The 26,447-nt window shown below is 40.3% G+C and overlaps 2 long non-coding RNA genes across 2 annotated transcripts; both read right to left on the reverse strand.

The window, feature by feature from the left end:
- Positions 1-1,781: 1,781 nt before the first annotated feature.
- Positions 1,782-2,416, reverse strand: LOC103998218 (uncharacterized). Its single transcript, XR_010486688.1, has 2 exons — positions 2,290-2,416; positions 1,782-2,212 (listed from the first exon to the last, which is right to left on the reverse strand). It is a non-coding gene; the product is annotated as an uncharacterized LOC103998218 (long non-coding RNA).
- An 11,981-nt stretch (positions 2,417-14,397) lies between these two features.
- Positions 14,398-15,035, reverse strand: LOC135611931 (uncharacterized). Its single transcript, XR_010486689.1, has 2 exons — positions 14,906-15,035; positions 14,398-14,828 (listed from the first exon to the last, which is right to left on the reverse strand). It is a non-coding gene; the product is annotated as an uncharacterized LOC135611931 (long non-coding RNA).
- Positions 15,036-26,447: the final 11,412 nt, after the last annotated feature.

Consider the following 26,447-nt stretch of genomic DNA (forward strand, 5'->3'; position numbering starts at 1 on the left):
GGTTGTAAAGGTTATCTCCTAAACCGGTGAAAAGGAGAAAATGGGTGTAAAAGGATAGTTGATCTTCCTCCGTTGAAAGAAGATCGATAGTGAAAGCCGATGGCCTTGAGTGAAGAGGAATCAGGAGTGGATGCAGGTCACGATGATCGAACCACTATAAAACTTAGTTTGTATTTATATTTTGTTGTTTACCTTTATTGCAAACTGCTTTACTTGCTCATTACATTTTTATGAACGTTTTCGAGTTAAACATATTTCCAATATGATTTTATCGAACGAAATTTTCGAATCGATGTAATTTTTATCGTAAGCACTAATTCACACTCCCCCCCTCTTAGTGCCGATTTCGATCCTAACAAAACAAACATCCTTTTAGTAGTATCACAAATTTCATCAAGTAATTATCTCATTTGGTTTTAAGATGAATGTTGTTGATGATTGCATGTATCATAAATTCAGTGGGAGCAAATTTATTTTACTTATATTTTATACGGATGACATTCTGCTTGCCACTAATGATATAGACATATTGCACGAAACCAAGAGATTTTTATCTAGAAATTTTGAGATGAAAGATCTTGGTGATACCCCTTTTGTATTAGGAATCAAGATACACCGAGATAGATCGCGAGGTATTCTAGGATTATTACAAAGGAACTATATCGATAAAGTACTCAAAAGGTTTAGCATATAGGATTGTAAACCAGGAGACACCCCTATCACAAAGGGAGACAAGTTCAGTCTCAATTAGTGCCTTAAAAAAAATCTGGAAACTTAAGAAATGCAGAAGATTTCCTATGCATTAGCTTTAGGGAGTCTAATGTATGCACAGGTTTGTACGCGTCAAGATATAATGTACATTGTTGGAATGTTAGATAGATACTTAAGCAATCATGGAATGAATCATTGGAATGTAGCTAAAAGAGTCATGAGATATTTAAAGAGAACAAAAGATCATATGGGAGATCAGACCATTTGAAGATCATTGGATATTCTGACTCCGATTTTACTAGATGCTAAGACAATATGATTTAATATTCTCCGACACATTCAAAAATAATAATTAATTATAAAAATAATATATAATTAATCTAGAATTATACACATGAATACATTTAATGAGACTTATATTTTATAATTTATAATTTATACAAATACTATATTGTGGAGCATGACATAGTTGTAATATGCTTAGACATCTAAGATTACAATTAATTAAAGGTCAAAGAGAGTTAAGTTGGTAATTGCTGATTTATTTGGCAAATCAAAAATTTATGGCTATTGAATTGACTTGCTAAATACATAAGAAAGATCAGAAAAACTCAACCATATGACTTTAACTTAGTGTAAAAAAAAATCTAATTAATGAAATACGATGTTAATTTAAAGCTGAAGTAAATGCATTCTGAAAGTAGAAATTTATTCAGAAAAAAGGAAAGAAAAAAGTGTAAGAGTTGTTTGTATTAGTTTGAAAATAGTATCTCATTCATTTCAATATAGTGCTACTTGATTAACCTCTCATCAGATTCTATGGTTATTGTTGGAGAAGCATCTTATGCTTATATTTACAGTGTGCAAAACTAGGAGGAAAAAGAAAGGCCATGCTCAACATCAAACACAATGAAAAAGTATTGCATTTCGGAAGGAGATTATTATCAAACCATGAGTGCTTTCAACGTTCCCAAAAATGACGGCACAGTTCCAGTGGAAGAATAGTCAATACTCTGAAATTTGGAACCTATTTTTCTGAAGCAAAATCTCAAAATATATTATGCTGCAATGGAGCAATGGTTCAGTTCTTTTCATTGCAATCTGAGGCCATCAAAAAATTACAATCTGTCCAGAAAATTCAGACGTAAGTGAATTTGAACGATCCCTCCAAGTACTTCAACATCAAGGTCATTCTTCTTCCTCTCCTTTTACAACATCAACACTTGCTTTGATTTCAGAAGACTCACTTACAAGTAACATAAGCTCCTTGAAAAAGAAGTCTAACTTATTGCAGTCAAAATCTTCGATTGCCGATGATACTGTCGCTTTTGATCTTTGATGAGATTGTTTATTTTCTTGTTGTAGTTGAAAGTGATACATTCTCAGAGCATCGTCCGTGGAAATCTCTTGAACGGGCTTGTAAAGACTTTGAAACGTGCATCTGTCTTCAAGCTTCTTAACTAACTTTTCTTTGAATTGATCTGGGAGGTTTACAAATGCACTACGAAATAATGTAGGAAAAATAAGATACCAAAATTCTTCTGCAGAAAGAGATCAGTAAATACTATCACTTTTCACCTTGTGATGCCTCTAACAATTCCCCATTTGTAACCACTGCTTGCAGATTGCTTAAACCCAATGTTGAAGCCCTCTTGGGCAGAAGCTTCCTTTCCTGCAGATATACCATCTCGATAACCCATATAAACTTTTGTCAAGGGTTCCATATGATACATCCTCAAGTTTAAAGCCCTAAAAGTTTTACTATGAAGAGTTTTGGACAAAGGATATGCATATCATTTATAGATTGCAAGGATACTGTATAAAATTGATCATAACGCCTCTTCTGTTCTCTGTTTAAGTCAGCATCTGAGATTTCATTCAGAAGCCCATCATCACACCAAGAATCATCAGAAGCATGCTCTGGAACTAAAACTAACTCATTAGCATATTAAACTTTGTATTTGGTCAAAACAACCATGGCAGTATATCATACAACTTCCACAAAAGGCATCATGTAAATGCTACATAAACACCAAAGAGACCAAAATGTCATCTAATATATCCATAATATAGTCACTAATTTGAGGAAGAATGAAATTAAAATTTTAGTTTTGATGAAACTATACTCTGCACATGAATTGCTATGCATGCATCTAGGCCAATCAAATTCAATCGTCTCTGACTTTAAAGGAACAATTCATTCGATTCCAAAATCTCCACATGTGCATGCTCGCTCAATAGCAGAAATGAAAAAGAAACAGTAAAACAATATGATGCATGAGCAATTAAATTAATTTATTAATAAAATAAATTTAATTTGTTTAGAGATATTTTACATATGTAATAACATGAAAATATCTACTCAACGAGGAGAAAAAGAAAGAAAAAATACAACAAAAAAGAAATCATATTATTGAAAATTACAAATCTTGATTGAATATCTTAAAGATTCATCTCTATAAAGATGAAAGATTATCAATCAAAAATATCATGAAGAGAGGAAGACTATTTCTCAAATCAAATCAGAAACGAAGAACAAGATATCATATATTTGATTTGATGCGATTGTAATTTTTTAAATTTCTGTAATTTTCTTTTTATTCTTATACTTGAGCATATAAAAATGGGCTATAACATTGTAATGTATGAATAAAAAAAGGATCCATGAATCAAGTTTTTTTCCTTTCCCACCTTGTGAGGCATGCGGAGGTGCAAGACTTCTATCCTAGGAGTGTTATCTTTGAGCCAATTGGATAGTTATACATTTGCTTATTATTTTTAGTTATTATCTTTCACTTTTCTCTTTCTATTCCTCCACTATGAAAGTAATTTGTTGTTGCTCGTCCTACATGCCAACCAATATTGAACACTTCAAAATTAAATATACCATCACATAAGTCTCAGAGATATAACCGCAGTGCCTCACCACAATGCTAAAAACTTTGCAAATATCTAGTATTGGTAACAAACCTCATAGCAAACTTTTTACCTTCATCCTCTTGTGATGATCTAAGCATGTCCTACAAATAAATCAATTTGTTCCAAAGAGAAACAGAAGAATAGAAATAGCAGGTGCCACCAATTCCACCAAGTAAACCTTTTTCATATAAAAATATGACCAAAAGTATCAAATTTATGAGGAAAAAAAAAGCTCACTGAGGGAAAGAACAAGGGTGATCTAGAAGTTGTCCGCTTGCGGAGGGAGGGCAGCCATCAGAGTTAGAGCTTATCGGGAGAATCACATCAATCGGATCGATAAGCAGCAAAAACACATAGTCCTAGATTAATCATGAGGACCAGATTGATGGCGGAAAAGAATCTTGCACTGCATCTTCTTTAGGGTTTTCGAACTAGAAAAGTGCGAGAAGGGAATTGGGGGCTAACCGTGAAGTTCTGAACAAGATATGGTCGATTGTAATGCATTAAATAAATTTGTGAGAGAGTAGGGAACTCTCTTCTTTCCTTAGAGAGAGAAGCTCTGGGTTTCTAAGGCGATAAGGACAACCCCATTGCCTTCTCCCTCCTTAATTCCACCTTTGATGCGACCCAACCACACCCTTCCCCACCCCCCCCCCGCCCCCAACTACTGGCTTCACATCCCCTACTTGGCTCTCTCCTTGCATCCATTGTTGTTCCCCTCCCTAGGGTGTCATCATCTTCTTCTGTGGTGTCGATCCCTTCAGTTAGGGTTCCTGGAGTGATGCCAAGCCAGACCCCTAAGGTTTTCTCCTTTGGCAAGTACCAAGAAAAATGGGCCACTCCATCGGGATCCTTCCAATGCCCCTCCGCCTTCCAAGAAGAGCCAATTGGATGGCCCTTTCACTGGAAAGAGCATCTCTTAGGCATTGATGTTAATTGGTCCTTCATATGGGCCAGATGCAAGTTCACTACTATCTTCTTCTTTGTTTAACCGGATCTATGATGCTTCTAAGGATTTCATCGAATTTGACGAAAAAACTCCTCATGAATGGCAAAAACCTTGAATATCTAGTTTGATCAATCATTTCCTCCGACTTCGACTTTGGATTTCCTGAAATATGTGGTTTCTCACTAATGGAAATGTTCTTTGGTGTCCCAAGTGATCAATTTGGCTTAAGGTTTTTTTTTGCTTTCAATTTTTTTCTAAAGCGGAGGTTGTTCGCATCCTCACCGAGGGACCATGGACCATTCGAGGGGAGGTTTTGTATCTGATGCCCAAGAAAGCTAATTTCCAGCCTCTCACAGAGAGGATCTCATCTGTCCCTATCTAGGTGTAGTTCGTCAATCTTCCTTTGGAGTACTGGAACAGAATGTGTTATTAATCTTGGTTCTCTCCTAGGTCGTCCCCTAAAGAATGATGAATGTTCTTTCTCGTTTGAAAGGGGTCGATATGTAAGGTTAGTATAGAAATCGATCTTTCAAAACCCCATAAGCAGTATGACTGGGTCAGCTAAAGAAAGGAATTTTCCAAACTGTTTCATATGAGAATTTACCTTTGGTGTGTTTCAAGTATAGTTTCGATGACTTCTTTGACTTCCTCCCTTGTTTTTCTGGACTCTTCTCACAAGGCCGACCCCCAAAAGGGTGTGGAGCAACCCCCTTCCGATTTAGATGGCTCTATTACCCTAAGGGAGGTTGGGTCTTCTCACTTAGAGCTGGACCTCTTTGGTCCATGGATTAAAGTTGAGAAGCGTTGCCCGATTGGTCGTCGGCACAGCCAAGCCAACGCTGATCGAAATCGATCGGAATAGGGGGGTGGGGTGGTGCCATGTCGAGGAAGCGATCGAGGCCATTGGTTTCCTCTGCTCCTTGAGATATTGGCACACATACAGGTCACATGCCCCCTACACTATAAGAAAAATAGTTATTAACCATGAACAAAAGTTGTCACTAAAAGAATTAGTGCAAAATGAGCCATCACTAGCTTCCGTCAGCATAGATCTCGTGGCTAAAAGTTTTAGTAACAAAAAAGACACATATGTCATTAAATTATAGTTTTTAGTGATAGTTTATATTTGTAGCTAAAACATTAAATTCTATCGCTAAAAATAAATAAATTGATAAATTAATATTTCTGTGACAACAATTGGTTATGAACACTTCTGTCACTAAAAGAATTGACTAACAATTTTAGTGACAATATAATTAACTCTTACTGATTAAATGGAAAAGATAATAATAATTTAGTGATGGCTTGACCTGTCACTAAAATATAAAAAAAATTAGTAATGGATTATTTGAGTGTCACTATACTGTCAATAATAATTTTATTAATTACCTATCAATTTTTAATAATTTCAAAATCATACCAAAACTTTTTCATAAATTCAAGATAAAATTATTGATATTTGAAACTTCACATTACAATCTTTATTTTATCCAAAAATCAATATCAAAGTGAGACAATTATAAATTCCACATCATCTCGAAAAAAAATACATCAAGATATCTTTATATCTTCATTCTTGAACTCTCCTGTGTCATCTTGTGCATCTTGCGTGAAGTCACAATTGCACAATATATACAGACAAGTCACAATTGTTAGAGTTGCATAGTAGAGTTGAATAGTCCATCACTATTATCCCATGTTTGCAAATGCAAATGGTTAAGAAGGTGAGGAAACTGAAACCCTATTCTTCACACATTATTTCTTGCTATTATACTATGGAGGTATATGCAAGTTTTCCTTTATGTCAACCTACTGCTGACATTACATACTTTTTATTTTCAGAGTTAAGAAATGTTGTATATGAAAATAAAAGCAATTTTATGGTTGATTTCACTGATAAAACATAAACATGTCAAGATTGTTAGCAGTCCATAACAAGTTCTAGTGTACTGCAGCCTAAAATTGGAATCCAAAATCAGATTAAAGCTTTCTAAAAGATATACCTCTTAAGTGAAGTAAAGCAGCATGCAAGCTTAGATATATCAGTGTTGCCAAGCAATGAAATAAAGTGAAATAGAAACAGAAAATATCGAAGTCAAGTTCATCTTCCTAAGCGAGGGGAGGCCCGAAGCGCGTCGCTTGGGCGCTCGCCCGAGCCCAGGCGTCGGGCGAGCACCCGGGTTAAACCCAGCGACCGAACCAGCGTTTTAGGTCTGGTTCAATCTCCGGTGCTTTAGTTGGTCCAATCGAACCAACTAAAGCACCGATATCAGCCTTCTTCTCACGACTTCCCCAACTCTAACCCCGCTCGCCACTTCCACTCTCACTGCCGCTGCCACTGCTACCGCTATCGCTGCCACTATCGTCGCTCGTCGCTCTTGCTCTCGCTGCCGCTGCCACTGTCGTCGCTCGCCGCTCCCGCTCTCGCTCCCCCCTGCTCGCTGCTACCGCTGCCACTATCGCCGCTCCCGCTGCCACTACTCGCTGTTACTGCTGTCGCTGCCACTATCGTCGCTCGCCACTCCTACTCCCGTTGACACTGTTGCCGCTCCCGCTGCCTCTGCTCGCTACTACTGCTGCTGCTGCCACTATCGCCGCTCGCCGCTCCTACTCCCGCTACTCGTTACTACCACTGTCGTTGCCACTGTCGCCGCTCCCGTTGCCATCGCTCGCCGCTACCGCTGCCGCTGCCACTATCGCTTCTCGTTGCTACCGCTGCCGCTGCTCTCAGTCAGTAGCCTCAGTCTTCCTCTTACTCACACTCTTCTTACTTCAATAGTATACTGTTATCAATATATTAACAATATGCTACTAACCAAGGTTCGTCGTACCGTACCGTACAGGCGTTTCGACCCGAGCTCGGTACGGTACGGTACGGTACCGGTGTACCGGGCGGTACATCAGGGCGTACCGAACAATTTTATACTTTTTTCATACTGTAGCACTGTAGCGGTATCGGGCGATCCGCATACCGGTAACCTATCGGATCGGTACGTACCGCCGGGTACGGATGGTACGCTTCGGTATGATAGACCTTGCTACTAACTATATACTAGTAATAGTATTTTTATTTATTAGATTAATAATATATTATTTTGATTTTAATACTATTAATTTTTATTTATTTAAAATTATTATTAGGTTTCAGAATAAATGATATATTTTTATTTAAATAAATATATTTATTAATTATATTATATATTTTTATATTTTAGCGTCTCGCTTCACTCAGACGAACGCCTAGCACCTCGGACGTTTTTGGACCTTAGCACCTTTTGGCACCTAGCGCCTTTTCAATCAATGCTTGTAACAAAATTGCAAACTCTCTTTAATGCATCTCAACTCCCAAAGCTTTGACAACAAGTTGAGAACAACTTATAGCTAAACAATGAAAAACAAGACCAAGTTTATATACCATTTATGCCCTCCATTCCAGCTCTGACAATAGGCCGAGCACTTGAGTAGCTGCGGAAGGACCAAAAACTCTTATCTACAAAACATAAATAAATGTTACACAATGGCACTTCCCGTGATTCACCATCCAAATTCGAGCAATCAACAATCCAAATAACATAATTAATCAAATTAAAGCCCCACGCCCCCACAATCCAAACCCTAATTGAGATTTCCCAAGAGGATCCGCCACGATGAACCTCACGAGAAACATAGAAGAAAAGGCGTAATCCAAATAGAACCGAGAATCCACGCAGAACAAATACAACCCTGAGCAATTAAACGGAAATCGAGACGAGCTCCATAGCAAAAGAAACAAGAGCATATCAATGCGTCGCAATAGGAACGGGGTAGGAGAAAGGAGTGGAGGCAAACCTGGGGGCAGGGCCCGACGACGGGATCGATCGCCTGAGGAGCAAAGGTAGGGGTTTTCGACGAGCGGGACAACTGGGTGGGACGAGTGAAGCTCCGTCTCTCGATCTCGTCTTCCTCGCCCGCTCCTATTTCGCTGTTGGTGGCGACGCACGGACGTGAGGGGATCATTAAATCGCAACTACAGAGAGAAGCAGTGTAGAACGAGGAGGTCGAGGAGCAGTGACGGCCAGGACCGAAGAGCCAAGTAAGAATCCGCCATTTCCACCGTCTCTCTCTCTCACTCTCCCTGCCTCCGGGGGTGATATGGCGAGGGCGTCTCATGCTTAGTGACGCGGTTGATATCGGATTCGGGGAGTGGCCTCCGGAGCCGTCGGATCCGGGTGGGGTTGCAGCCGCCGCCGTTCTCCCTGTAGTTGCGATTTAATGATCCCCTCACGTCCGTGCGTTTTAATGATCCCCTCACGTTCCTCGCCCGCTCCTATTTCGCTGTTGGTGGCGACGCACGGACGTGCGTTTTAATGATCCCCTCACGTCCGTGCGTTTTAATGATCCCCTCACGTCCGTGCGTTCTCCGCTCAAAATGGCGACGCACGGACGTGAGGGGATCATTAAAACGCACGGACGGACGTGAGGGGATCATTAAATCGCACGGACGTGAGGGGATCATTAAAACGCACGGACGTGAGGGGATCATTAAAACGCACGTCCGTGCGTCGCCACCAACAGCGAAATAGGAGCGGGCGAGGAACGTGAGGGGATCATTAAAACGCACGGACGTGAGGGGATCATTAAATCGCAACTACAGGGAGAACGGCGGCGGCTGCAACCCCACCCGGATCCGACAGCTCCGGAGGCCACTCCCCGAATCCGATATCAACCGCGTCACTAAGCATGAGACGCCCTCGCCATATCACCCCCGGAGGCAGGGAGAGTGAGAGAGAGAGACGGTGGAAATGGCGGATTCTTACTTGGCTCTTCGGTCCTGGCCGTCACTGCTCCTCGACCTCCTCGTTCTACACTGCTTCTCTCTGTAGTTGCGATTTAATGATCCCCTCAAGTCCGTGCGTTTTAATGATCCCCTCACGTTCCTCGCCCGCTCCTATTTCGCTGTTGGTGGCGACGCACGGACGTGCGTTTTAATGATCCCCTCACGTCCGTGCGTTTTAATGATCCCCTCACGTCCGTGCGATTTAATGATCCCCTCACGTCCGTCCGTGCGTTTTAATGATCCCCTCACGTCCGTGCGTCGCCATTTTTCTTGGTACTTGCCAAAGGAGAAAACCTTAGGGTCAAATACTCATCTTGTAAATGAGCTTACAACAACATAATCAAATTAATATTTTATTTATAAAAAATTAATTTATTTTAAGCTTTCGATTTTTGGTAAGTTAGTCTACGTCGGTTTTGACACGAATTGAAATGTTTGTCGGCGCTCTCTCTCTGTCTTAGAACTATTTTCTTGGCAACGAGGATATGAAAACAAAAATGAACAAACCCTCATCACTCGATAACAGAACAATACCATGAAGAGCAAACCAAAATAACAACAATCCATATCACTTGAATCGAACCAGAACCATTCATCAACGAGATTAATGTCGAGGAGGTCTCGAGGAAGCAATTTCTTAAAAGCATAAACTCGTCCTCCTCCTTCATCGGCACCTCCTCACCAACTTTGAAACCCGCCGTCTTCAATCAAGTCATTGGGAATAAGGGGTTGGCTGCGCGGGAGAGGGAGGAGTGAAGTATTTAGGATGGTGGAGAGAGAGGGAGGAGAGGAGAGGAGAGCGTGGGCCGTGATTCCTGATCTCGTTTGCGGAGCTGGAGATTGGTATTTCCACTAGGGTTCGCCTACAATCGCGCACCACCAAGAAGGCCGTGACACGTTATTTCTTTTTCAAAACATTTATATCCCAACTTGCTTAAGTTGAATCGACCGACTCTAAGTCAACTCGTAACTCCATTCTAGTCAAGCTTTGTATCCGATTCAAACGTCAGGTCCAGCTCCAAATCTCAATCTGGGCCGTAGGATCACATGATCCTACGATCTTGATCACAAATTTGATGACCGCATCTAATTCAACAGTGAATATATATATATATATATATATAAAGCATTAGATCTAACCGTGGAGGGGAATATTACAACAGAAATGACGGCTCAAGTGAATAACGTCGAGGACCATTTGCTCTATGCTTAGAGGAGTGTGGAATTATCCCTCTGTATAAAATGCCAAGGTCACCTAACATGAATGGTGTAGTTGAAAGACGAAACTGCAGACTTAAAGACATAGTAAGAAATATGATTTTTTAATCTACTTTGCCAGAGTCACCCTGAAGAGAAGCAATAAAAACTATAGCTTACATTCTTATAGAGTACCAATTAAAGCAACTACAAAAACACCTTATGAGCTTTGGACCGGAAGAAAGCCTAGTCTAAGACACTTTCATAGGTTGTCTATCTAAGACAAGGCTTTACAGGCCTAACGAAAAGAAATTGGAACCCCAAACAATAAGCAATTATTTTATTGATTATTCTGAACGATCTAAGGGGTACAAATTTTATAATCCCAAATCAATAAATATTTTTGAGACGAGTATTGCTACAAGGATATTGAGTTTGGGGGGAGAAATAAGGTTAAAGACTTTACGTTTGAGGAAGAATTGGTTCAATTTAATCCAATTTATATAGTTGCCACTGATGTGGTAAATTCAATACCTCAAAAGGATATAGTTATTTCAACTCTCATATAGTATAAGAAAATTATTCATGAGGATCAAACTCAACATCCATAAGAACATATGCCACAAGAGCTAGCACCTTTGTGATGATCCATTAGGGTAAGGAGGAGTGTCATTTCATATGATTATATGGTATTTCTCTGGGAACATGAAAAAAGTAGTGATATGATGGAAGATGATCCAATCAACTTCTGTCAAGCCATAGAGGATTCCAATTCTGATAAGTGGATTAAAGCAATGAATCAAGAGTATAAGTCCATACAAGACAATAAAGTTTGAGAACTTGTCCCATTACTAGAAGGAGTGAAACCTATTGGTTGTAAATGAATTTTTAAAACCAAAGGGGATTCTAATGGTAATGTGGAGAGATATAATGCACGTCTTGTGGCAAAGGGCTATACTCAAAAAGAAGGGATTGACTTTAAATAAACCTCTCCGGTTTTAACGAATGACTCTTTTAGAATAATTATGGCTTTAGCCACACATTTTGATTTGGAGCTCTTTTAGATGGATGTCAAAATAACAATTCTCAATGGAAATATTGATGAAATAATTTATATGGTACAACCAGAATACTTTGTATCAAAAGAACCTAAAGAAAATAATATGTAAATTGATAAAATCTATCTATGAGATAAAACATATTGAATCTTGGATTTTGACGATGAAATCAATTAATGAGTTTACGATCTAATGTACATTTAAGTGACGTAGGACTATATTCAATCAGGAAAGATAAATTGATTAAAGCGGTGGAATCAAAAGTTGGGCTAAAATGGAACATGTCAGAAGATTGGATGTCGGACCGGAGGAATGGTCGACATATCAGCAGAAGGCTTCGTGCCATGAGTTCGAGCATCGGGCCAAAAGGATCAGACATTGCACTAAGGAGATCGGGTGTTGCGGATATCAACATGTCGATTGGGCAATACATCATAAGAGAGGACGATATGCCGAAGGTTCGGGTGAAGCATCGGATGAACCAATGACATGTTGGATAACTTAGAATTCTTACTTATAATAATTTGTCTAGATCGAAGTAGTTTTAGTTCTAATTGGATTGTTTAGAATGTAATTAGACCAACTCAATTATGGGTTAACTCGGCCTGAATTGGGGTTATTTTGGGCCAAGTGGAAGGCCCAATTAGTGACCCATAGTTGGCCCAAGCTGTGACACTGCCAGTTTAGGTGATAATATTGCTCAGATACAATCTCCCAGACTGTGTTAGGCGATGGTACCACCTAGTCTCAAACTAGCAGGCGGTGGTATTGCTAGTACCCCGAAAACCCAAGATGAGATCATTTGGTCCCTAAATTTGAATTCATTTGGGGCCTAAAAAAGCCCTACTCATCCTTACTCAGTAAACACATCAATTGTGAGTTAAAGAAAAGAAAAATGCTATAGTAATATTATAAAAACTCGTCTCAAGCTCTCAGTATTATATATGAAGTTTAAGAGAGAGGTGAGGTTGTAAAGGTTATCTCCTAAACCGGTGAAAAGGAGAAAATGGGTGTAAAAGGATAGTTGATCTTCCTCCGTTGAAAGAAGATCGATAGTGAAAGCCGATGGCCTTGAGTGAAGAGGAATCAGGAGTGGATGCAGGTCACGATGATCGAACCACTATAAAACTTAGTTTGTATTTATATTTTGTTTTTTACCTTTATTGCAAACTGCTTTACTTGCTCATTACATTTTTATGAACGTTTTCGAGTTAAACATATTTCCAATATGATTTTATCGAACGAAATTTTCGAATCGATGTAATTTTTATCGTAAGCACTAATTCACACTCCCCCCCTCTTAGTGCCGATTTCGATCCTAACAAAACAAACATCCTTTTAGTAGTATCACAAATTTCATCAAGTAATTATCTCATTTGGTTTTAAGATGAATGTTGTTGATGATTGCATGTATCATAAATTCAGTGGGAGCAAATTTATTTTACTAATATTTTATATGGATGACATTCTGCTTGCCACTAATGATATAGACATATTGCACGAAACCAAGAGATTTTTATCTAGAAATTTTGAGATGAAAGATCTTGGTGATGCCCCTTTTGTATTAGGAATCAAGATACACCGAGATAGATCGCGAGGTATTCTAGGATTATTACAAAGGAACTATATCGATAAAGTACTCAAAAGGTTTAGCATATAGGATTGTAAACCAGGAGACACCCCTATCACAAAGGGAGACAAGTTCAGTCTCAATTAGTGCCTTAAAAAAAATCTGGAAACTTAAGAAATGCAGAAGATTTCCTATGCATTAGCTTTAGGGAGTCTAATGTATGCACAGGTTTGTACGCGTCAAGATATAATGTACATTGTTGGAATGTTAGATAGATACTTAAGCAATCATGGAATGAATCATTGGAATGTAGCTAAAAGAGTCATGAGATATTTAAAGAGAACAAAAGATCATATGGGAGATCAGACCATTTGAAGATCATTGGATATTCTGACTCCGATTTTACTAGATGCTAAGACAATATGATTTAATATTCTCCGACACATTCAAAAATAATAATTAATTATAAAAATAATATATAATTAATCTAGAATTATACACATGAATACATTTAATGAGACTTATATTTTATAATTTATAATTTATACAAATACTATATTGTGGAGCATGACATAGTTGTAATATGCTTAGACATCTAAGATTACAATTAATTAAAGGTCAAAGAGAGTTAAGTTGGTAATTGCTGATTTATTTGGCAAATCAAAAATTTATGGCTATTGAATTGACTTGCTAAATACATAAGAAAGATCAGAAAAACTCAACCATATGACTTTAACTTAGTGTAAAAAAAAATCTAATTAATGAAATACGATGTTAATTTAAAGCTGAAGTAAATGCATTCTGAAAGTAGAAATTTATTCAGAAAAAAGGAAAGAAAAAAGTGTAAGAGTTGTTTGTATTAGTTTGAAAATAGTATCTCATTCATTTCAATATAGTGCTACTTGATTAACCTCTCATCAGATTCTATCGTTATTGTTGGAGAAGCATCTTATGCTTATATTTACAGTGTGCAAAACTAGGAGGAAAAAGAAAGGCCATGCTCAACATCAAACACAATGAAAAAGTATTGCATTTCGGAAGGAGATTATTATCAAACCATGAGTGCTTTCAACGTTCCCAAAAATGACGGCACAGTTCCAGTGGAAGAATAGTCAATACTCTGAAATTTGGAACCTATTTTTCTGAAGCAAAATCTCAAAATATATTATGCTGCAATGGAGCAATGGTTCAGTTCTTTTCATTGCAATCTGAGGCCATCAAAAAATTACAATCTGTCCAGAAAATTCAGACGTAAGTGAATTTGAACGATCCCTCCAAGTACTTCAACATCAAGGTCATTCTTCTTCCTCTCCTTTTACAACATCAACACTTGCTTTGATTTCAGAAGACTCACTTACAAGTAACATAAGCTCCTTGAAAAAGAAGTCTAACTTATTGCAGTCAAAATCTTCGATTGCCGATGATACTGTCGCTTTTGATCTTTGATGAGATTGTTTATTTTCTTGTTGTAGTTGAAAGTGATACATTCTCAGAGCATCGTCCGTGGAAATCTCTTGAACGGGCTTGTAAAGACTTTGAAACGTGCATCTGTCTTCAAGCTTCTTAACTAACTTTTCTTTGAATTGATCTGGGAGGTTTACAAATGCACTACGAAATAATGTAGGAAAAATAAGATACCAAAATTCTTCTGCAGAAAGAGATCAGTAAATACTATCACTTTTCACCTTGTGATGCCTCTAACAATTCCCCATTTGTAACCACTGCTTGCAGATTGCTTAAACCCAATGTTGAAGCCCTCTTGGGCAGAAGCTTCCTTTCCTGCAGATATACCATCTCGATAACCCATATAAACTTTTGTCAAGGGTTCCATATGATACATCCTCAAGTTTAAAGCCCTAAAAGTTTTACTATGAAGAGTTTTGGACAAAGGATATGCATATCATTTATAGATTGCAAGGATACTGTATAAAATTGATCATAACGCCTCTTCTGTTCTCTGTTTAAGTCAGCATCTGAGATTTCATTCAGAAGCCCATCATCACACCAAGAATCATCAGAAGCATGCTCTGGAACTAAAACTAACTCATTAGCATATTAAACTTTGTATTTGGTCAAAACAACCATGGCAGTATATCATACAACTTCCACAAAAGGCATCATGTAAATGCTACATAAACACCAAAGAGACCAAAATGTCATCTAATATATCCATAATATAGTCACTAATTTGAGGAAGAATGAAATTAAAATTTTAGTTTTGATGAAACTATACTCTGCACATGAATTGCTATGCATGCATCTAGGCCAATCAAATTCAATCGTCTCTGACTTTAAAGGAACAATTCATTCGATTCCAAAATCTCCACATGTGCATGCTCGCTCAATAGCAGAAATGAAAAAGAAACAGTAAAACAATATGATGCATGAGCAATTAAATTAATTTATTAATAAAATAAATTTAATTTGTTTAGAGATATTTTACATATGTAATAACATGAAAATATCTACTCAACGAGGAGAAAAAGAAAGAAAAAATACAACAAAAAAGAAATCATATTATTGAAAATTACAAATCTTGATTGAATATCTTAAAGATTCATCTCTATAAAGATGAAAGATTATCAATCAAAAATATCATGAAGAGAGGAAGACTATTTCTCAAATCAAATCAGAAACGAAGAACAAGATATCATATATTTGATTTGATGCGATTGTAATTTTTTAAATTTCTGTAATTTTCTTTTTATTCTTATACTTGAGCATATAAAAATGGGCTATAACATTGTAATGTATGAATAAAAAAAGGATCCATGAATCAAGTTTTTTTCCTTTCCCACCTTGTGAGGCATGCGGAGGTGCAAGACTTCTATCCTAGGAGTGTTATCTTTGAGCCAATTGGATAGTTATACATTTGCTTATTATTTTTAGTTATTATCTTTCACTTTTCTCTTTCTATTCCTCCACTATGAAAGTAATTTGTTGTTGCTCGTCCTACATGCCAACCAATATTGAACACTTCAAAATTAAATATACCATCACATAAGTCTCAGAGATATAACCGCAGTGCCTCACCACAATGCTAAAAACTTTGCAAATATCTAGTATTGGTAACAAACCTCATAGCAAACTTTTTACCTTCATCCTCTTGTGATGATCTAAGCATGTCCTACAAATAAATCAATTTGTTCCAAAGAGAAACAGAAGAATAGAAATAGCAGGTGCCACCAATTCCACCAAGTAAACCTTTTTCATATAAAAATATGACCAAAAGTATCAAATTTATGAGGAAAAAAAAAGCTCACTGAGGGAAAGAACAAGGGTGATCTAGAAGTTGTCCGCTTGCGGAGGGAGGGCAGCCATCAGAGTTAGAGCTTATCGGGAGAATCACATCAATCGGATCGATAAGCAGCAAAAACACATAGTCCTAGATTAATCATGAGGACCAGATTGATGGCGGAAAAGAATCTTGCACTGCATCTTCTTTAGGGTTTTCGAACTAGAAAAGTGCGAGAAGGGAATTGGGGGCTAACCGTGAAGTTCTGAACAAGATATGGTCGATTGTAATGCATTAAATAAATTTGTGAGAGAGTAGGGAACTCTCTTCTTTCCTTAGAGAGAGAAGCTCTGGGTTTCTAAGGCGATAAGGACAACCCCATTGCCTTCTCCCTCCTTAATTCCACCTTTGATGCGACCCAACCACACCCTTCCCCACCCCCCCCCCGCCCCCAACTACTGGCTTCACATCCCCTACTTGGCTCTCTCCTTGCATCCATTGTTGTTCCCCTCCCTAGGGTGTCATCATCTTCTTCTGTGGTGTCGATCCCTTCAGTTAGGGTTCCTGGAGTGATGCCAAGCCAGACCCCTAAGGTTTTCTCCTTTGGCAAGTACCAAGAAAAATGGGCCACTCCATCGGGATCCTTCCAATGCCCCTCCGCCTTCCAAGAAGAGCCAATTGGATGGCCCTTTCACTGGAAAGAGCATCTCTTAGGCATTGATGTTAATTGGTCCTTCATATGGGCCAGATGCAAGTTCACTACTATCTTCTTCTTTGTTTAACCGGATCTATGATGCTTCTAAGGATTTCATCGAATTTGACGAAAAAACTCCTCATGAATGGCAAAAACCTTGAATATCTAGTTTGATCAATCATTTCCTCCGACTTCGACTTTGGATTTCCTGAAATATGTGGTTTCTCACTAATGGAAATGTTCTTTGGTGTCCCAAGTGATCAATTTGGCTTAAGGTTTTTTTTTGCTTTCAATTTTTTTCTAAAGCGGAGGTTGTTCGCATCCTCACCGAGGGACCATGGACCATTCGAGGGGAGGTTTTGTATCTGATGCCCAAGAAAGCTAATTTCCAGCCTCTCACAGAGAGGATCTCATCTGTCCCTATCTAGGTGTAGTTCGTCAATCTTCCTTTGGAGTACTGGAACAGAATGTGTTATTAATCTTGGTTCTCTCCTAGGTCGTCCCCTAAAGAATGATGAATGTTCTTTCTCGTTTGAAAGGGGTCGATATGTAAGGTTAGTATAGAAATCGATCTTTCAAAACCCCATAAGCAGTATGACTGGGTCACCTAAAGAAAGGAATTTTCCAAACTGTTTCATATGAGAATTTACCTTTGGTGTGTTTCAAGTATAGTTGTGTGGGTCATAAGTGGATTTGCCCTCTAGTTTCGATGACTTCTTTGACTTCCTCCCTTGTTTTTCTGGACTCTTCTCACAAGGCCGACCCCCAAAAGGGTGTGGAGCAACCCCCTTCCGATTTAGATGGCTCTATTACCCTAAGGGAGGTTGGGTCTTCTCACTTAGAGCTGGACCTCTTTGGTCCATGGATTAAAGTTGAGAAGCGTTGCCCGATTGGTCGTCGACACAGCCAAGCCAACGCTGATCGAAATCGATCGGAATAGGGGGGTGGGGTGGTGCCATGTCGAGGAAGCGATCGAGGCCATTGGTTTCCTCTGCTCCTTGAGATATTGGCACACATACAGGTCACATGCCCCCTACACTATAAGAAAAATAGTTATTAACCATGAACAAAAGTTGTCACTAAAAGAATTAGTGCAAAATGAGCCATCACTAGCTTCCGTCAGCATAGATCTCGTGGCTAAAAGTTTTAGTAACAAAAAAAGACACATATGTCATTAAATTATAGTTTTTAGTGATAATTTATATTTGTAGCTAAAACATTAAATTCTATCGCTAAAAATAAATAAATTGATAAATTAATATTTCTGTGACAACAATTGGTTATGAACACTTCTGTCACTAAAAGAATTGACTAACAATTTTAGTGACAATATAATTAACTCTTACTGATTAAATGGAAAAGATAATAATAATTTAGTGATGGCTTGACCTGTCACTAAAATATAAAAAAAATTAGTAATGGATTATTTGAGTGTCACTATACTGTCAATAATAATTTTATTAATTACCTATCAATTTTTAATAATTTCAAAATCATACCAAAACTTTTTCATAAATTCAAGATAAAATTATTGATATTTGAAACTTCACATTACAATCTTTATTTTATCCAAAAATCAATATCAAAGTGAGACAATTATAAATTCCACATCATCTCGAAAAAAAATACATCAAGATATCTTTATATCTTCATTCTTGAACTCTCCTGTGTCATCTTGTGCATCTTGCGTGAAGTCACAATTGCACAATATATACAGACAAGTCACAATTGTTAGAGTTGCATAGTAGAGTTGAATAGTCCATCACTATTATCCCATGTTTGCAAATGCAAATGGTTAAGAAGGTGAGGAAACTGAAACCCTATTCTTCACACATTATTTCTTGCTATTATACTATGGAGGTATATGCAAGTTTTCCTTTATGTCAACCTACTGCTGACATTACATACTTTTTATTTTCAGAGTTAAGAACTGTTGTATATGAAAATAAAAGCAATTTTATGGTTGATTTCATTGATAAAACATAAACATGTCAAGATTGTTAGCAGTCCATAACAAGTTTCTAGTGTACTGCAGCCTAAAATTGGAATCCAAAATCAGATTAAAGCTTTCTAAAAGATATACCTCTTAAGTGAAGTAAAGCAGCATGCAAGCTTAGATATATCAGTGTTGCCAAGCATTGAAATAAAGTGATATAGAAACAGAAAATATCGAAGTCAAGTTCATCTTCCTAAGCGAGGGGAGGCCCGAAGCGCGTCGCTTGGGCGCTCGCCCGAGCCCAGGCGTCGGGCGAGCACCCGGGTTAAACCCAGCGACCGAACCAGCGTTTTAGGTCTGGTTCAATCTCCGGTGCTTTAGTTGGTCCAATCGAACCAACTAAAGCACCGATATCAGCCTTCTTCTCACGACTTCCCCAACTCTAACCCCGCTCGCCACTTCCACTCCCACTGCCGCTGCCACTGCTACCGCTATCGCTGCCACTATCGTCGCTCGTCGCTCTTGCTCTCGCTGCCGCTGCCACTGTCGTCGCTCGTCGCTCCCGCTCTCGCTCCCCCCTGCTCGCTGCTACCGCTGCCACTATCGCCGCTCCCGCTGCCACTACTCGCTGTTACTGCTGTCGCTGCCACTATCGTCGCTCGCCACTCCTGCTCCCGTTGACACTGTTGCCGCTCCCGCTGCCTCTGCTCGCTACTACTGCTGCTGCTGCCACTATCGCCGCTCGCCGCTCCTACTCCCGCTACTCGTTACTACCACTGTCGTTGCCACTGTCGCCGCTCCCGTTGCCATCGCTCGCCGCTACCGCTGCCGCTGCCACTATCGCTTCTCGTTGCTACCGCTGCCGCTGCTCTCAGTCAGTAGCCTCAGTCTTCCTCTTACTCACACTCTTCTTACTTCAATAGTATACTGTTATCAATATATTAACAATATGCTACTAACCAAGGTTCGTCGTACCGTACCGTACAGGCGTTTCGACCCGAGCTCGGTACGGTACGGTACGGTACCGGTGTACCGGGCGGTACATCAGGGCGTACCGAACAATTTTATACTTTTTTCATACTGTAGCACTGTAGCGGTATCGGGCGATCCGCATACCGGTAACCTATCGGATCGGTACGTACCGTCGGGTACGGATGGTACGCTTCGGTATGATAGACCTTGCTACTAACTATATACTAGTAATAGTATTTTTATTTATTAGATTAATAATATATTATTTTGATTTTAATACTATTAATTTTTATTTATTTAAAATTATTATTAGGTTTCAGAATAAATGATATATTTTTATTTAAATAAATATATTTATTAATTATATTATATTTTTTATATTTTAGCGTCTCGCTTCACTCAGACGAACGCCTAGCACCTCGGACGTTTTTGGACCTTAGCACCTTTTGGCACCTAGTGCCTTTTCAATCAATGCTTGTAACAAAATTGCAAACTCTCTTTAATGCATCTCAACTCCCAAAGCTTTGACAACAAGTTGACAACAACTTATAGCTAAACAATGAAAAACAAGACCAAGTTTATATACCATTTATGCCCTCCATTCCAGCTCTGACAATAGGCCGAGCACTTGAGTAGCTGCGGAAGGACCAAAAACTCTTATCTACAAAACATAAATAAATGTTACACAATGGCACTTCCCGTGATTCACCATCCAAATTCGAGCAATCAACAATCCAAATAACATAATTAATCAAATTAAAGCCCCACGCCCCCACAATCCAAACCCTAATTGAGATTTCCCAAGAGGATCCGCCACGATGAACCTCACGAGAAACATAGAAGAAAAGGCGTAATCCAAATAGAACCGAGAATCCACGCAGAACAAATACAACCCTGAGCAATTAAACGGAAATCGAGACGAGCTCCATAGCAAAAGAAACAAGAGCATATCAATGCGTCGCAATAGGAACGGGGTAGGAGAAAGGAGTGGAGGCAAACCTGGGGGCAGGGCTCGACGACGGGATCGATCGCCTGAGGAGCAAAGGTAGGGGTTTTCGACGAGCGGGACAACTGGGTGGGACGAGTGAAGCTCCGTCTCTCGATCTCGTCTTCCTCGCCCGCTCCTATTTCGCTGTTGGTGGCGACGCACGGACGTGAGGGGATCATTAAATCGCAACTACAGAGAGAAGCAGTGTAGAACGAGGAGGTCGAGGAGCAGTGACGGCCAGGACCGAAGAGCCAAGTAAGAATCCGCCATTTCCACCGTCTCTCTCTCTCACTCTCCCTGCCTCCGGGGGTGATATGGCGAGGGCGTCTCATGCTTAGTGACGCGGTTGATATCGGATTCGGGGAGTGGCCTCCGGAGCCGTCGGATCCGGGTGGGGTTGCAGCCGCCGCCGTTCTCCCTGTAGTTGCGATTTAATGATCCCCTCACGTCCGTGCGTTTTAATGATCCCCTCACGTTCCTCGCCCGCTCCTATTTCGCTGTTGGTGGCGACGCACGGACGTGCGTTTTAATGATCCCCTCACGTCCGTGCGTTTTAATGATCCCCTCACGTCCGTGCGTTCTCCGCTCAAAATGGCGACGCACGGACGTGAGGGGATCATTAAAACGCACGGACGGACGTGAGGGGATCATTAAATCGCACGGACGTGAGGGGATCATTAAAACGCACGGACGTGAGGGGATCATTAAAACGCACGTCCGTGCGTCGCCACCAACAGCGAAATAGGAGCGGGCGAGGAACGTGAGGGGATCATTAAAACGCACGGACGTGAGGGGATCATTAAATCGCAACTACAGGGAGAACGGCGGCGGCTGCAACCCCACCAGGATCCGACGGCTCCGGAGGCCACTCCCCGAATCCGATATCAACCGCGTCACTAAGCATGAGACGCCCTCGCCATATCACCCCCGGAGGCAGGGAGAGTGAGAGAGAGAGACGGTGGAAATGGCGGATTCTTACTTGGCTCTTCGGTCCTGGCCGTCACTGCTCCTCGACCTCCTCGTTCTACACTGCTTCTCTCTGTAGTTGCGATTTAATGATCCCCTCACGTCCGTGCGTTTTAATGATCCCCTCACGTTCCTCGCCCGCTCCTATTTCGCTGTTGGTGGCGACGCACGGACGTGCGTTTTAATGATCCCCTCACGTCCGTGCGTTTTAATGATCCCCTCACGTCCGTGCGATTTAATGATCCCCTCACGTCCGTCCGTGCGTTTTAATGATCCCCTCACGTCCGTGCGTCGCCATTTTTCTTGGTACTTGCCAAAGGAGAAAACCTTAGGGTCAAATACTCATCTTGTAAATGAGCTTACAACAACATAATCAAATTAATATTTTATTTATAAAAAATTAATTTATTTTAAGCTTTCGATTTTTGGTAAGTTAGTCTACGTCGGTTTTGACACGAATTGAAATGTTTGTCGGCGCTCTCTCTCTGTCTTATAACTATTTTCTTGGCAACGAGGATATGAAAACAAAAATGAACAAACCCTCATCACTCGATAACAGAACAATACCATGAAGAGCAAACCAAAATAACAACAATCCATATCACTTGAATCGAACCAGAACCTTTCATCAACGAGATTAATGTCGAGGAGGTCTCAAGGAAGCAATTTCTTAAAAGCATAAACTCGTCCTCCTCCTTCATCGGCACCTCCTCACCAACTTTGAAACCCGCCGTCTTCAATCAAGTCATTGGGAATAAGGGGTTGGCTGCGCGGGAGAGGGAGGAGTGAAGTATTTAGGATGGTGGAGAGAGAGGGAGGAGAGGAGAGGAGAGCGTGGGCCGTGATTCCTGATCTCGTTTGCGGAGCTGGAGATTGGTATTTCCACTAGGGTTCGCCTACAATCGCGCACCACCAAGAAGGCCGTGACACGTTATTTCTTTTTCAAAACATTTATATCCCAACTTGCTTAAGTTGAATCGACCGACTCTAAGTCAACTCGTAACTCCATTCTAGTCAAGCTTTGTATCCGATTCAAACGTCAGGTCCAGCTCCAAATCTCAATCTGGGCCGTAGGATCACATGATCCTACGATCTTGATCACAAATTTGATGACCGCATCTAATTCAACAGTGAATATATATATATATATATATATATATATATATATATATATATATATATATATATATACATATATATATATATCATTATAGTGTTTGTCAAGTAAAGTATAATCTGTCACAATCATAAAAAATTCTTATCACGAAATAGGAATTTCGTCTTCCATAGCAATCCACTTGCATGTGTACAAATGTATAAATCGTATTACATGGGAGTTCCTTATAAAGTCGTATCATTATCAATAGTTCTGAATAATATAAAGTAGCTAACAGTACAGTACTGAATCATAAAAAGGACCAGCTTCAGATATCCTTCGATTCTTATGATGAGTCCCTCTACTAGTCGATCTAAATTAAATGCCTTGTCCCTTGTGATAAACATTATAAATATGAGTTCCTAGTGCATATCTATCAATCAAAGACAACAAATTAATGCTGCTGCTTTTTTTATTTAATCTTGAATCTAGAAAGGATCATACCTTCTAGCAAGTTAAAGACAGCAAAAAAGAAACAATTAAATTGTGAAGGAATCGATGCATAAGGAAATGAGGTGCATCAATGTTCCAGAGTCGAAAAATTAAATGATGGATAGGAAAATTGAAAAGGTGTCAATGATATTCTAATTCATTGTAATATAATCACTCATACAGCATGTACCAGGGCAAAAAATTCTGAAACGAACTAACAGACAAAAAATAAGATATAAAAAGAAAATTAGGTAGGTAATAATAAGCTTGAAAGATCCCACATCAATTAATTTATTAAGACAAATTGAATCAAAAACATTATTCACCAACTATTACCCTTATTTCATATAAATTTGCACACCATTTAATCTCTCGTATTATATTACGATACCATTTAAGGAGATTTGGAAGCAATCATGTGCATAGCGACAATTTCAGCTCAATATTACCTAAACTTATGCGCTAATTCTACTCGCAAGCTATAAAGGCGTACAATTAAATGAAAACCTAGATTTCCAAGAAACAACCAAATAATCAAGGACAAGAAAATAAAATACTAACAAGATGTTGCAAGCAGAAACAACAATCCAAGAACATAGCCAGAAAAAACCCAATAAAGGGAATCTAACCACACGAGGACGATTCAACACCTAGGGTTGCATCCTCTGAGACAAACAAGTAGAAGAAACCCAATAACACAAGAGGGCAAGCACGACAACTACCTCAGATTAGAAGGCAACGACGAAACCCCGTGAGAGAGGAGAGAGGAGAGAGGCGGCGGCGGCGATGGAGAAGAAGCGGATCTCGCGGTGGCGATGGAGAAGAAGCGGATCTCGCGGTCCCCTCTCCGACCAACAGATAAAGAGGTAAATGGAAACGGAGAAAGGAGAGGCAGACGAGGACAAGAGAGGCATATCTGTAGCGATTCCCATGAATGCAAAATTGTTACCCGCGCAGATACCAGCGCATCAATGGCCCACCCAGAATGGCCCCGTTCATAAGATTTCAATAACAATGCGAGTAGCTTGTAAGGTACCGGGCTAAAGTGCATAAAAGTATTTCCAGGGAACAATACAGTGAGGTCGAGCGCATCCTATCGAAGTGGGTATAAGCCAGCGTGATTGCATCGAGATTCGTGTGATTGGTAAATCTAACGGTAAAAAAATTTTGGCTGCATCTTCATATGGCCCATCTCGAGCGCATCGTATCACACCGAAGAATGATAATTATAGACAGCCTCGTGGACGCCAATTGACCGCGTTGCGCGTCTCAAATTGATATGAGAGTGGTCTCGTCAATATAGAAGATGCAAAGGTAAGGGAACCTCGTCCGTGGATTCTTGTCGATGGGAGACGTGGATGACCATAAGCCTGAGAGCTGCAGCGGCGGTTGGGTTCAATCCGAACCCCACCGACCCAATCTGGGTTCAACCTCAATTCGATACCCAAACCTAATATTTATTTGTATATGCATGTGTGTTGGATCAGTCTGATCTATATAGATGGCCAATAAAGGTCATCCGTGATGAGTCAATCCAGAACAAAACTATGTCTTATAACTAGAACGAAGGTATTCGAATCGACTTAACTAAGGTCCTAAATTTTTGTCTATGGGATATATCAAAACTTATCAGGTCTAATCAAACCAAACCCAAATCTAATTTGCTTAGTTTCATACATGACTCAGATCAGTTTTAAATTTTCTCAACCTTTTAGCTAGTTGGGACGATTAAAGTCGACACAACTCATCCTTCCTTATTGCCGATTCGATACCCAATCCGAACCCCACCGTCTCTCTCTCTCACTCTCCCTGCCTCCGGGGGTGATATGGCGAGGGCGTCTCATGCTTAGTGACGCGGTTGATATCGGATTCGGGGAGTGGCCTCCGGAGCCGTCGGATCCGGGTGGGGTTGCAGCCGCCGCCGTTCTCCCTGTAGTTGCGATTTAATGATCCCCTCACGTCCGTACGTTTTAATGATCCCCTCACGTTCCTCGCCCGCTCCTATTTCGCTGTTGGTGGCGACGCACGGACGTGCGTTTTAATGATCCCCTCACGTCCGTGCGTTTTAATGATCCCCTCACGTCCGTGCGTTCTCCGCTCAAAATGGTGACGCACGGACGTGAGGGGATCATTAAAACGCACGGACGGACGTGAGGGGATCATTAAATCGCACGGACGTGAGGGGATCATTAAAACGCACGGACGTGAGGGGATCATTAAAACGCACGTCCGTGCGTCGCCACCAACAGCGAAATAGGAGCGGGCGAGGAACGTGAGGGGATCATTAAAACGCACGGACGTGAGGGGATCATTAAATCGCAACTACAGGGAGAACGGCGGCGGCTGCAACCCCACCAGGATCCGACGGCTCCGGAGGCCACTCCCCGAATCCGATATCAACCGCGTCACTAAGCATGAGATGCCCTCGCCATATCACCCCCGGAGGCAGGGAGAGTGAGAGAGAGAGACGGTGGAAATGGCGGATTCTTACTTGGCTCTTCGGTCCTGGCCGTCACTGCTCCTCGACCTCCTCGTTCTACACTGCTTCTCTCTGTAGTTGCGATTTAATGATCCCCTCACGTCCGTGCGTTTTAATGATCCCCTCACGTTCCTCGCCCGCTCCTATTTCGCTGTTGGTGGCGACGCACGGACGTGCGTTTTAATGATCCCCTCACGTCCGTGCGTTTTAATGATCCCCTCACGTCCGTGCGATTTAATGATCCCCTCACGTCCGTCCGTGCGTTTTAATGATCCCCTCACGTCCGTGCGTCGCCATTTTTCTTGGTACTTGCCAAAGGAGAAAACCTTAGGGTCAAATACTCATCTTGTAAATGAGCTTACAACAACA

This window comes from Musa acuminata, chromosome BXJ2-5, assembly GCF_036884655.1.
Source record: "Musa acuminata AAA Group cultivar baxijiao chromosome BXJ2-5, Cavendish_Baxijiao_AAA, whole genome shotgun sequence".
Lineage (NCBI taxonomy): Eukaryota > Viridiplantae > Streptophyta > Magnoliopsida > Zingiberales > Musaceae > Musa > Musa acuminata.